This window comes from Pleurodeles waltl, chromosome 6 (assembly GCF_031143425.1).
Source record: "Pleurodeles waltl isolate 20211129_DDA chromosome 6, aPleWal1.hap1.20221129, whole genome shotgun sequence".
NCBI lineage: Eukaryota > Metazoa > Chordata > Amphibia > Caudata > Salamandridae > Pleurodeles > Pleurodeles waltl.
Window position 1 is genome coordinate 871496358 of NC_090445.1, and position 14489 is coordinate 871510846.

Consider the following 14489-nt stretch of genomic DNA (forward strand, 5'->3'; position numbering starts at 1 on the left):
GGACTAAATCAAGACGGAACAAAATTCTACAATACTTAAAAGATTCTCCGGCACAAATTTTAATTTTACAGGAGACTCATTTGGCCGCAGATGAGTGTAAGGAGTTATTTAAGGCCCAAAAATTGGTGCAAATGTGTTTTTGTACCACCAATAATTTTCACACAAGGGGAGTAGTTATTTTGGTTAAACAGGGACTACAAGCCAGACCAGAAATTCTAGAAATAAGGGCGGATCAAGCTGGTCGCTGGGTCATAGTAAGAATTCAGGTTGATGAGGTAACTCTGGTATTGGTTGGATTCTATGGCCCGAACTGTGATGATATTGAACCTCTTAAAAAGGTTTTTTCTCAGTTAATTGAATTCTCAGATCCAGTTATTATGACGGGGGATTTTAATGTGGTGCTGGATAATAGATTGGATAGAACGGATACTTGCAGATCTTTAGGCACGCCAAAATCACAACATTATCTAAGGAGAATGATGAAAGACTACGGTTTGTGCGATATTTGGCGGAAGAGGGAAGGGGGCTAGAGTATTCTCCTTTTTTTATAAGAAATATAGCCACGCTTCACGTATTGATTATTTTTTAGTAGATGATAGGTTGTTGGAAAATGTTGATAGGATTGAATATCAGACCATGCATCTCTAGTATTGCATCTGACGCTCCCACAGAGAAGAATGTTTAAGAGGTGGACATTGGAACGCGCACTGTTGTTAGATGAGGATGTTTTGGTTATCAACGGTTTGGGACTCCTTTAAGGCTGTAATACGAGGGGAAATCAAGAGTATCTCATGTCATAAACGAAAAGTATTTAGAGATGAAATAAACATGTTAGAACAGGAAATGTTAATAAAAAGCGAGAAGCTGGTTGGTAAAGGTGAAGGGGGCCCAGGAGGAGGCAGGAAGAGCGGAACTGGCTGAGCTAAGATTACGATTAGCAAATATTTTACAGGCGCGAATGGTTAAGAGATGGGAGGTTAGTAAACTAAAACACTTTGAATATGGGGAGAGTTCAGGGAAACTGCTTGCCTGGAAAGCTAAAACAGATCAAGTTAGGGGCCATATTAAGGAAATAGCGGCGGAAGATACTGGCGCTTAACTGTTCAGTAGGGAAGATATTGAACAAGGGTTTCAAGACTTTTTTACATCTCTGTATACGGACCATGTAGAGGTGCGAGAAGAATTGGTGGAGGATTGGCTAGCTCAGGATGTGTTACCGGAAATCTCGCAGCAGAGTCAGGAATTTCTTAACGGACCTATCACGGTTGAGGAAGTGCGGGCGGCTTTAGTTGGGGGTAAAGAAGGGAAAGCCCCGGGCCCTGATAGCATTCCGGTGGAGCTGTAAAAAGTATTATGTGATGTCATTACCCCGATTTTGGTAGAGTTATTTGGCAAGATTTTTTTTTAATGAGATAGGGATGCCTGCTTCGTGGAATGATGCAGTTATTACATTGATTTTGAAACCCGGGAAAAATCCGGCTAATTGCTCTTCTTATAGACCTATCTCATTACTGAATAGTGACTATAAACTGTTTACTAAAATAGTGGCGGATAGATTAAATAGGGTAGCAAACAGTTTGATTCACCCCGACCAGAAAAGCTTTTCGAAGGGGAGATATTTGTACGTGCTGACATACGAATTAATCGGGGCTATAGATATGGCAGTATCTTTTGATTCTCCTTTGGGGATTATTACGGTCGATGCTGTAAAAGCCTTTGATCAGGTAAATTGGGTTTATTTGAAACTCTTGCTAAAAAAAGCTAAACTGGGAAATAACCTCTGTGGGGTGGTAAATCAGATATATAGGGCTCCTACAGCTAGAATATTAGTGAATGGGAGCCTTACTGGCCCTATAGCTATAGCTAGGGGCACTAGACAGGGTTGTCCGTTATCCCCTGTACTATTCAACTTATACATGGAACCATTTGCGAGGAAAATTCGGCGGAATATGACGATTTCTCCTTTTTGCTGTCAGGGCTGGGAGAGGAAACTTGCTCTGTATGCTGACGATCTTTTGGTGTACACAGATAATTTAGTAACTGCATTTCGTGAGGTCCTCAAGCTGGCTGAGGAGTTTGGTAGGTGTCTGGCTATCAAGTGAATGTGGAAAAAACAGATTATGGCTTGGAATATGGAGTATAAATCTGTTTACTGTAAAAAGGAAATTAGATACTTGGGGATTTTGATACCTCAAAATATTAATCAGCTAGCAGAGAGGAACCAGTTAAAATTGTTGTTGGAATGTAAGAGTTTACTACAAGGTTGGATCCATCTTCCCTTAACGATTATTGGCAGAGTTAATGGTAAAAATGTCCATCCTTCCGAAGTGGAATTTTTTGTTCTCCACTTCCCCACTCCCCATGCAGAAAATATATATAGAAAAAATGCAGCGCCTTATAAGCAATTTTATTTGGAGATCTAAAGGATATCTCGGAGGAAGCTACGTTGGCGTAAGGATAAGGGCGGTTTGACAGTACCAGAGCTGCAATATTATGCATGGGCCTCTCTTTTGAAAAACTTTAGAACCTTGTTCCTTGTCTCAGACTCTACGACTACGGGTTTAATGCTTAAGATAATGGCTTCTAATGTCAAAGGTGCTTCAACCAACTTTATGTTTAAATTTGGGGACCCTAAATTCTTCAAAAAGATAAGGTTGAAAATTATGCGGGGTTGGCAGAAAGTTGGTATCATATCAGGCATTCTGCGAAACTCACCTATTACAATCTTGACGCACCTATCTGGGATTCCCCGGGAACCCCAGAATGTTTTCAAGACATTTTAGCTTTACCGATAAAACAAGCAGGAGTAGAGCATTGGGGAGACTTGTTTTCGGAAGGGGTTCTTCTCTCCTGGGAAGAATTGCAGTCGAAGACGGGTGGCTCTCTGTCTAGGTGGAAATTTTTACAAATAAGAAAATGGGCTCAGGGGATTAAGGAAGGTGTTGGCATGTCCAACCCATTGAGTGGGATCACCCCGAGCCCATTAGGAGGCTCCCACGGAGTGTCTGCTTGGTATTGGGGGATCCTAGAAGGGGTGGATGGCGAGTTTGTACTTCCCAGCGATTTGTGGAGGAAATTCTTCCCAGAAGAGGCAGTTAAAAGGTGGTGGGAAGAGTCATTAAAAATGCTTTTTTGTATTGTGAAACCAGCCACTCTTAGGAAGAACCATTATTTTACGGTACATAGAGTTTATATTTCCCCGGAGAAGCTATCTAGAATGAAAGGAGGGCAGGAGGTGAGATGTCCAAAGTGTGGTTTAATTCAAGCAACAGATATCCATATGTTTTGGGAACATCCTGATACTTGACATTTTTGGGAAGGGGTATGTGAAACAATCTCGAGTATATTAAATCGGAAAATCGAACCTTCTCTCCAGTTAATAATTTTTGGGCAATCTCAAGATCGGCAGGGGCGGCCTGGCCGGGATAAAATTGAAGATATGAAGTTTGTATTTTATGCAATATTGTTGGGGAGTAGAGAAATATGCAGAAAATGGGTTTCAAAGACTCCTCCAAGCCATTCAGAATGGCTTGGGGATGTTTTTTGTACAGCAGAATTGGATCAAAGGATGGGGGGAAAGGGTAGGATGTGGGGGAACTTTTGGGTATCATTATTGAATTGGAAATCAGGGCTTTGATGTATAGAAGTTTTGTGTAAGTAATGCAGGAATGGAAATGTATTTGTGATATCTGTCCAATGATTTTACACCTTGCTCTGAAATCCTCATAGAACTGGGACAGTCTGAGGATTGTTTGAGAGGAAAGGGCAACCCCCTGGCCGAGGAAAACTTCTCTCATCTTGGTTGAAAAGAAAAGGAGGTTTATACAAGACCTAGGGTGAATGAGGACAAAAAAAAAAAAAAAAAATGAGATCTTGGGACTGATTGCATTCCAAAACAGTCTCACTGTTTTCAGTTTTTAAACGTACCACGGGGCAACCACAATAAAATTCCAATCAGTTGACTACCAGGTCATTTTAGTTATCCCTAAGTTTGGATCCCATGTTCTCAACGAACACCCTCCCGAAGCGCTGCAGCTGCATCCTCCTCACACATGCCGTAGAACTTCGTGACCTGCTAGACTCCATCCACCTGGACATCATCTTTTTCACCGAAACATGGACAAACCCAGCATCAGCACTGGACATTGCTTTCACCATCCCCAGTGACTACAAACTGTTCCACAAAGACCAGCCCTCTCGATCAGGCGGCGGCCTGGCCATCGTACACAAATCCACCCTCCGCCTGACAACCAGCAGAGAAGAACACCCCCTCCTCATGGAGCACCTCCATTTCCAGATCCACATCACCCCGAAGTCCACCTTCCATAGCACCCTCATCTACAGGCAACCCGGCCCCCGCTGGCCCTTCAGCGACTCCATTGTAGACATCATATCTCCCCACGCACTCACCTCCACAAACTACTTTCTCCTCTGCGACCTCAACTACCACATCAACAACTGCAATGACATCAACACTGTTTCCCTGCTCATGAACCTCGCCACAATAGGACTCAAGCAACTGGTCACCTCACCAACACACATCGCTGGACACACACTGGACCCCATGTTTTCAGGCAGCAACAACATCACCATTGACAACACCTCCACGCTACTCTGGACCGACCACCACTGCATTCATTTCTCCATCACCACATCGACCATCCACCTCCACACAATCCGCTCCCCAAGCAGGAAATGTAATCAGATCACTAAGGAACAGCTCACTAACACCCTCAGCAAGTCTTTTCTTCCCCTTCCCACAGACGCAAACATCTCGGCATGGAACTTCCATCAGTGGATCTCCGAATACACCAACACCCTAGCACCAATCCAAAAGAACTCAGCAAAACACAACCTCAAGAAGGCCAGCTGATTCTCCCCCACACTCCAGGACTCCAGGCGCACCTGCAGACAGCTAGAAAAAAGATGGAGGAGCAGCCAATTCTTGGAAGACCTCGCAGCCTTCAAATCTGCCATCAAATCCCACCACCCCCTTATCAGATCCACCAGTAAAGCTGCCCTGCAGGACTGTATCAGTGCCACCGCACACAACACCAAAGAGCTCTATGCTGTGGTCAAAGAGTTCACCAAAACCCAATCAGAAGTGGCAAACATCCTTCTTAAGACCTCTGGAACAGACTAGCGTCCATCTTCCGCCAAAAAATCAAAGACATCAACAATAACTTCGGACCTCAAGACCCTCCAAGCCCACCCACAATTCTCCAGCTCAGACCCTCTGAACCTTCACAGATCCTTCACAGCTAGACCACCCTCACCACAGACGAAACCCACTCCATCATGAGCGGTATCCACTCCAGAGCCCCTACTGACCTCTGTTCTCACCATATTTTCAACAAAGCCAACACCTCTATCACACCGAGCTCCGCCACACTCTCAACTGTTCCATGGAGACAGTTACCTTCCCGAGGACTGGAAGCATGCTGAGATCCACCCACTCCTGAAGAAACCCATGGCCGACCCCTGGACCTCAAGAACTACCACCCCATCTCTTTGCTGACTTCCCCAGGCAAGGTCATTGAAAAGGCCCTCAACACACAGCTCTGCAAACACGTTGAGGACAACAACATCATGTACATTTCCCACTCAAGTTTCAGGAGCAACCTCAGCACAAAGACCGCCCTCCTCGCCACCACAGAGGACATCCACTGGCTCCTCAACTGCAGCCAAACAGCAGGCCTCATCCTACTGGACATCTTCGACAGGGTCTCGCATCACACCCTGTGCTCCAGACTCCACGCAACTGGCATCTGTGGAAAGGCCCTACAATGGATATGCTCCTTCATGTCTGGAAGAACACAGAGTCAGACTCTTGCATTATCTGTCAGAACCTACGGAGAACAGCTGCAGAGTTCCACAGGGCTCCTCCCGAGCCCCACACTCTTCAACATTTACATGGCCCGCTCTCATCCATCATCAGGAACAATGGGCTGAACATCATCCTGTATGCTGACAACACCCAGCTGATCATCTCACTGACCAAAAACACCACAACTGCCAAAAATAATTTCCACAACGGGATGGAAGTCGTCGCTGCTGGGGTGAAGGACAGCTGCCTCAAGCTCAACTCTGAGAAGACCGAGAACCTCATCCTGTGACCCTCCACATCTGCCTGTGACAACTCCTGATGGCCTTCTACCTTGGGCACCCCTCCTGCCCCAACAAACCACACACGCAAACTCAGCTTCATCCTGGATTAATCGCTCAACATGATCGACAAGTCAACTCAGTCGCATCTTCCTGTTTTCACACACTCCGACTTCTCTGGAAGATCTTCAAATGGATCTCAAACGACTGCTGCAAAACCGTAACCCACACCCTTGACACCAGCAGACTCGACTATGACAACACCCTCTAGGCTGGCACCACCCAGAAGAACCTGAAGAAACTACAGCACATCCAAAACGCCTCTGCCAGATTCATCCTGGATGTCTCCTATCGCGAACACATCACCAGGCACCTAACAGACCACTGGCTTCTCATCGAGAAAAGAATCAACTTCAAACTCTTCATCTGTGCATACAAGGCTATCCACGACCTAGGAACCACCTACCTCAACCACCCCATCACCTTCTACTCCTCCACCAGACCTCTCCACTCGACAGGCACTAGCCACCGCACCTCGCATATGGAAGACCTCAGCTGGAGGAAGATCCTTTGCTTACCTTGTGGGATAGAGATGGAACACCTTGCTGCTTCACCTCAGACAGTCACCATTGTTGCCTCAGTTCTGGAAGGACATTAAGACCTGGTTCTTCAACTGAAGTACAGAGTCCCTCGGTGCTTCGAGACCCTTACGGGTGAGTTGTTGAGCTCTATAAATTATGATTGATTGATTGATGAACGTAACACCTTTCTAGAGAAAAGATAGCCACAAACGCTCCTTTCACCAGAGGCACATTCAGACAAACATGTTACTTGTTCTGAAAGAAGTGTGGATCCTATGATGAAGCATGCCACCAATCGTGGGTGAGCATCTGCTTTCATGGATAGGCCAGGCTTCCATTGTTCTTTAAATAAGGTTCATCATTACTTTTTGTTCTTGTACCTTCAGTTTGGAAGGATGTTTAACAGCTCTACATAAGTTGCTCTACCTTCCCCTTTTGTATATGATTTGGAGCTCCCTTATAATAAGAGACAACACCCAAGGTGGCCATAAATTCTCAAAAGACCGTGATGATCTTAATAGATTCAACATGACTGCCACAATCCACAAGATCTCAGAGAGGAAGCAAAGATCTTGTTTGCAGCCATACAACACATCTCGCATGATGCTATTTGCTGGGCATACTTTCATCAGGCCCTTTACTGGCACTGAATGTTGGAGGTCACAGTGCCTCCCGCAAACCCAAATCTGTTTCGAATTCGATATCTCAGTTATTTAAATTAAAAGTACATGGTTGTTGGCGTTTTAGCTGCAGCTATTTTGGCTTCAATATTTTTTACATCTTGATATATTTAATATCAATATTTAGTAATACAATCATGGAATGAAAGCAGTGTTAGCAAATGAAACACACTGCATGAGAAGCAGTCAGCATTTGCTGGGGAAGCTCATCTTTGTAGGAAGAATAATCCTTCAGGGGAGGGTGTTTATACCCAGATTGTCAGAGACCACCACTACGGAGAATGGAAAATGGGTTTTGATATATTTAACAAGTAGTCTCAAGAGGAACCTGGGAATGGGGTTGACATTTTTACAGCAATCCAGCGGATTCCTGGTTTGGAGCACTAGATACCAGCTGTGCAGAATCTGGGGCAAGATTTTAAAAAGTGGCGCTGCACCAAGTGCATCACCACTTTTCTTGCGCCCTTTAGCACCCCTCTAACTCCACAATGTGTGCTCCGTATCTAAGCACCATAGCGGTAGTTGGGGAACTAGCATCATCTTTTTTTACACTAGTTCGGAGCTTTGCAGGATAGTGTCAAAAATGTTGACGCTAATCCTGCAAAGCCCATTGAGGTCCATTGTAAACAATGGCGTGCCTCCTTTTAACGCCTGCTCTTAGCAGGCTTTTAAAGTGCCAAAATAAATGATAGATTGCTTTGCTCCAATTGTTTCAGGCCCCCATATTGGGGGAATGCCCCCTTTGCGTACATTATGCCTGAAACAGGCATAATGTAGCGCAAAGGGTTAGAAAGTGGCGCAATGCATGCATTGCACCACTTTGTAATTTGGCAAGGTGATTTGGGCTTCATTGGGCCACATTAGCTTAAAAAAAATTATGCTAATATGGCACAAGGAGGCGCTAGGGGCTCTTAAATCAGCCCCATGGTTTCTTTACTCATAAACAAGGCAGGAAAGCAATTGGTCTCTTTCCAGGGGTGGAGTGGAGCTCAGAAAATGGCCTAATGCCAGGCACAGAAACTACAAAACTCAAATATTACAGTATTAATTGTTGCCCACAGGTCATGCTGTCTATCTCCGTTCACATCTCATCACACAGGAGCTTTTTCTTTTGGCCCAACAACATGGCTGTTGGTAGACCTGTCAGCCTTAAGGTGGTCTTTCCCCAATTGTTTTGCCTGCTTGCCTTCAATTTTGCTGAATTCATTTGTGTTGGCCTTAGAACTCTGTGCACTTTACCACTGCAAACCAATGATAAAATACTTGTGCTCCCTCCCTACAAACATGCTTTATTGGTGTATACCTAATTGGCATATTCTGTGTACATAATAATCCCTAGTAAAGTGCACCTCGTGTGCTCAGGGACTATAAATTAAATGCTACTAGAGGACCTGCATTCACTCAAGTTTCACTTTATAACATGTCCCAGACTTGCCATTGCAGCCTGAACTCAGTGTTACACTGTCATGTTGACTTGTCATTTAAAATCCATTGGCAAGCCTTAAACTCCCCTTTTATTACATATAAGTCAACCCTAAGTTGCTCATAAATCAGGGAGCTGTGTAAATTGGTTTCTGGATGGCAGAGGTATGCACCCTGTCAAAGCAGGAACTACAATCCAGGTCGGGACAAATCATAAACACACCCAAAATGAACGTGTGCTCACCCCCTGGTAGGTGGCACAGAGCACTCAGGCTTAACTCAAGAGGAAATGTGTAAAGCATTGTGCAACACTTTAAACAGTAAAAAAGTGAAAAAACACCACACTAAAAGATATCACACCTAGGCCCAAATTTAAGAAACCCTAGCACCACATTAGTGTCATTTTTTTTACACTAATGTGACATTAGACTTGCAAAAATGCCGTTCCATATCTACAAAGTGGCGCAACGTGCCACTTTGCGACCCTTTGTACCACATTATGCATGCGCCATGCATAATGTATGCAAAGTGGGTGTTCCGGCGCAAGGAGGCCTGCAATTATGGCGCAATAAAATCTACAAGATTTGTTGCACCATTTGTGGCATCATTTTTAACACCTGCTAAACGCAGGCATAAAAAATGAATCACCTATTGGAATCAAAGGGCCTCCTAGCACTTTGCTCCAATAGCGTCAACATTTTTGACTCTAGTGTAGCAAAGCACCACAATAGTATCAGCAATTTTGATGCTATTGTTCCTAATACCGCCATGGTGCACCATATCCTAAATATGGCGCACACATGGTGGCGTTAGGGGGGCGCAGGGTGGCACAAGAAAGTGGCGCTTCACAATGTGAAGCACCACTTTTCTTAAATCTGGGCCCTAGTTCGTAAAATAGAGCTTCATTTATTGAACAAAACAAGAAGAAAACAACAAAAATCCAATAAGTAGACCCGGAGTTACAAATGTTTAAATAATACATTGAAATGTAATACTTAAAAGCACAAAGCGGCAACCAGGGCTATCTGGTTGCGCTAGACTGGGTCAAATCCAAAAGTTCACGCCAACCATGATGGAGCGCAGGTCGGTTACAGGGACCAATATTGGCCCGCTGCAAAATACCTTGTTTGCTTCGAGGGAGATCCGAGGAGCACAGGAGGCGGTGTTGTTGTCGATCCTTAGGATAGAGGCGATGCTTCGGTTCCAAGCCATGCAAAGTTAGAGATGCGCTGCAGAGTCGGCGATGAGATGCACTTGATCCTTGCATCAGCGGAGCTATGTCAGTGTTGATAAAGATGCCCCGATTCCAAGCAGCGCAACCACATCGATGTATGGATACCTGCTTGAGCAGCACTTTTTACCCACTTCCAAGAGCCTTGGACTGTATTGACACCACTTGGCAGGGCAAGACTCACAGATTGCAAAGTCCAGGTGCTGAAGCAGGTGAGTTGCAAGTATTTTATGTCCCTGAGACTTCAAAAACCAAAGGAGACCAGTCAGCTGGCCCTTGAAGTCACTCTGGGTCTTGGGTTCAAGTGTAGTGGGTCCAGTCCTTCTTACCCAGGCAAGGAGGGTCAGCACAGCAAGAAAGCAGTACGTCCAGAGCAACAGTCCAGCAGAGTGGTCATCCTTCAGCAGCATAGCTGTCTTCCTTCTTGGCAGAGTATCCACAGGTGGGGGCAGCTCCTCGCTATGGCGGAGGAGTGTCGCCCCACCTGCCAGCAGCTGCTGCGCATCAGCTGCAAAACCTTTACAAGAAAACGATAATAAACAGTTTACACACATGCGCGCTGGTCTCTCTCCAACACATTAACACAGGCACTGCGTTGCTTGGTTGGAGACAGCAGGCAGACATTTTCACTCTGCCTTAGAGTGCCCTAGCTTTCAAGCTGCCAGTAGCATGAAAGTGGCATTAGGATTGGATGTACTGCAGGCTGGGAGCCTGTGCCTGCTCAGCAGTCAGATTGAGGATCATTGTGGCAAGAAAGGTATGTTTTTGGGTTTTTAAAATTATTATAATGTGCTTTCCTCTCCTACATCCCCTGCCATGCACCGCCCACTCCTTTTCTCTCCTTCGAGCGACCACTGTCCACAGGTCCAGAAGTGTACTAAGCTAGTAAAGTCAGAAGTCCAATTCTTATACCCATTGGCACCTTAAACGTGAGGGAGACTTCAAGGGCTTTGAAGTGCACAGAGGTCCTTCCCTTCCTGCCCTAGTCCCAGACTCACTACAGGGGTGTATGCAGCCCTATGTGTGGGGACAGTACAAAGCTTATTCAGGTGTAAGTACCAGCTCCTCCCTCTCATCCTGCCTGGGATGGCCCATCAGGATGTGGATGGCCCATCAGCCACACATAAGCTCCCTTTGTTGGTGCCTGTTTAGATGAATGCACAAAGTTCAGCCGTCACCCATCCCAGATGTGTATTTGGGACCGGCTGCAGGCACACATCACTAAGAGCAGGAAAATGGCAACCTTTTAAAAGTGCCATTTTCCAAATTGTAACAATAAATCTGACTTTACCATTAAAGAGGATTTATCATTACAATTCCATAGGTACTAAATTTGACGGATGTAACCATTCCAATCAGGAATTATAGCTTATTCAATGTAATAAGAAATACCCAATGTCATCCTAGTAAAAAAAGCACATTTCAGATTTTTTCACTACTAGGACATGTAAAACATAAACGTATATGTCCTACCTTTTAACAACTGCCTATAGTACATGCCATCAATACTCAGGCTACCAGGTGCCAAGTGTGGTTGGTTTTACTAAAAGGCGGTAGTAAGGATCTCAAAGGATCTCAAGCACAATATTTTTGTTTGCCTGCCTTTGCTTCCAGCAATAGAAGTTCCAGACAGAGAAACCCCAGGTCTGAACAAAGACACCACCGTTTTAAGCATATCTCTTTGTTGTACATTGTGGAGTGGAACCATGTCTCAAGTGTTAGGTGAGCTACTGCATGCTGATGGCACAAGGTTGTGGCATCAGAGGTGCCAATATACGAGAAAGGAGCTCGGATGTGATCACCATTGTGACTATGCTGGGCTACTAGAAATGAGAGTGGAAATTTAGTTTTTTGCTAAAAAATGAAGAAAACATTCATGCCTGGAGAGGGCAATTTAGCCACAGTGGCACTATTTAAAATATTGTAAGGAAGATGCTGACAACTTTGAAACAGTGCTGTGTAGAAAGGGTGGAACGATTTTAACACAATCAACACATGTGTTTTAGTAGCAAGATGCTCTAAGGGTGAATATGCACTTTTTGATACGCTATGGTATAGTAACGCTCCAAACGATTTTCCAATCCTGGCGGGTATCCTGTAAAACTTTGATATGGGAGTGCTTTCTAAATTCGATGCCTCGTTGTACTTAGACCAGGGGCATTTAGATGTAGTAAGCTTGTGGCCTGCAAAAAAAAAAGTAGCAGTGGCGAGTGACCTGTGCAATAAGAACATCTCCCTCAAAGATACTTTTGCTGAGGGCCACTGCAGCTCAATGGGGGGTCAAGGCAGGTGGGCTAAGGGAACTGGGCGATACAATGGACCGGCTAATAGTTTTGCTGGCTGCTCTCTTGCACAGCCACCCACCAGATAGGGGTTTTTGCTATGCCACCTGTACCAAAAAATAATTCTGGCCCTGCTATAGTTTAGTTAAGATTATGGAGGCTTTCCTTTGTGTAGCAGGGAATAATTTTAAAAGCCATTTAATACATTCCATTTGAATATTATTAGCAGTAACAGCCTTTAGGGAAGATCTCCTCGACAGCAACTAAATAAAGGTACGAATCTGATTGGTAAAATAATTATTTTTATGTGGCATGAGTCGTAAGCAGTCATAGTTCTACAATGAATTACGTAATATTAATATCACTATGTAAACAATTATGTGCTCAGCAATTTGCTGTTTTAAAATGCTTAAAGCAGGTGTACTTGCTCATTCAGTGTGTTTCTATTAAAACAGTTGATTAGACTGTTCTGTACTTTATCCGTTTGGAGCCAAGTGTTTTGGTCAGGGAGGCACTGCGTTGTGTTAAGGGCCGTCCACTGTGCGGAATAAAAGAACTGGAATCACGGTTTATTATGGTTGTGTTCCCGGGCATACATTGGATAATTATAATTAACAAAAAATAGCGAAGAATGTAGAATATTGTGATTCGCAATCTGACCTTTCTAAGATGTCTGCCTTGCAAAGAACTCAAGCCTGGTTGCACTAGGCAGTACCATATGGTCTTGCAGGATTTTGCGGTCAGCGATCACTTGATGGGCTTTAGGAACAGAACTAAATCATTCACGGCTACTGAACACTCCAGCAGTGGAATTAACCCCTTAATGGTAGAAGGACAAGGAAAGCTGGGCGGTCCAGTACACAGTCTCCTAAGTAGCACAGCAATAACACTGGAGTATAATGTTCTGAGATCTAAGTTTGAGGGGTTACATTGGAAACGCAGATTGTCATTGGTCACTAAGAGCACCTGGTCTTAGAATAAAGTGTACTTGTTCCTGGTGACCAATGACCTACTGGATCTCTAATATAAGACATCAAACTTAGGCCTCAGAACAGTATATCCCATTGTTATCGTTGAATTAATATTGCCAGAAAACAACCTAAAAAACACAGCAAGCCTGAGTTTCAGCTTCAATACACAGTCTCAAATTCTCAGATGTAAGCCTATTTTTCTATGGATGGCATGCACTTACATGAGATAGAGGACAAGTGCGTTTACTGAGCACCTCAAAGGTCCTGCAAATTGCTGAGTGCATCTAAGACATGAGTTACTCACAAACATTTTCCCAGGGGCCGCACTATTTGGTCTGTGATGTGACCGAGGGCCGCACTGATGCTAGCAGGGTGGCGGTCGGAGGGGTGGGGATGGATAGCAGTAAAGTGGTTTTAGTAGAATTGCAGGAAATGAGTAGTAAAAACAGGAAATTAAGCGTATACTTCTAGTGTCTGAATTGCGCAATGTGAAACCAGAAACTTGGGTATAAATTCTGGCTTCTCCACTTAACCAAATTGTGTGATCCTAGGCAAATGTTTTATTTCACTTTACCTCCTTTTTCTTCATCATCACATATAAGAACCTTGAAATACTTCTTCAGGATGTATGCTGTATAAAATCTTCTGGGTCTGATTTAAGAAACTATAATATTGTTTATGTATAATAGAAACCCAGCCCTCCCAAAGAGTTCACATAACAACTGACTTGCCTCTTAGTTCACATTGTTCTCGGGGCGTGGGGGGCCAAGGGGGATGAAAGTTTGTAAATTTATGTTTGAAAAATATCACATTAAAAAATACTTCTCAATGCAGTTAAATTATTGTGTGTACTAAGGTTAAACTATTCTGCAGATTAATGAAATGCACTTTTTTAATTTCAAACAGATCATACTTTAATAATTTGCTGCAAGATGTTGTTAATAATGAAGGTATTTCTAAAGTTGAGTTCCAGGACACCCTAGTTGCTCCCTTTTCAATTAGCCTCCAAATAAATACTTGCCCGTTTATTTGACAATTTTTTGTGGTACTGCCAAGTCAAATAAACAGCAGCACAGCAGAGTGCTGCTGATGACTTGGTGGCCGCATGTATATGTCAGGAGGGCTGCATGCGGCCCTCGGGCAGTACTTTGAGTATCACTGATCTAAGAAATAGAAGTCTCTGGGAGAACATGTGATTGAGTGTATTGCAGGTAACA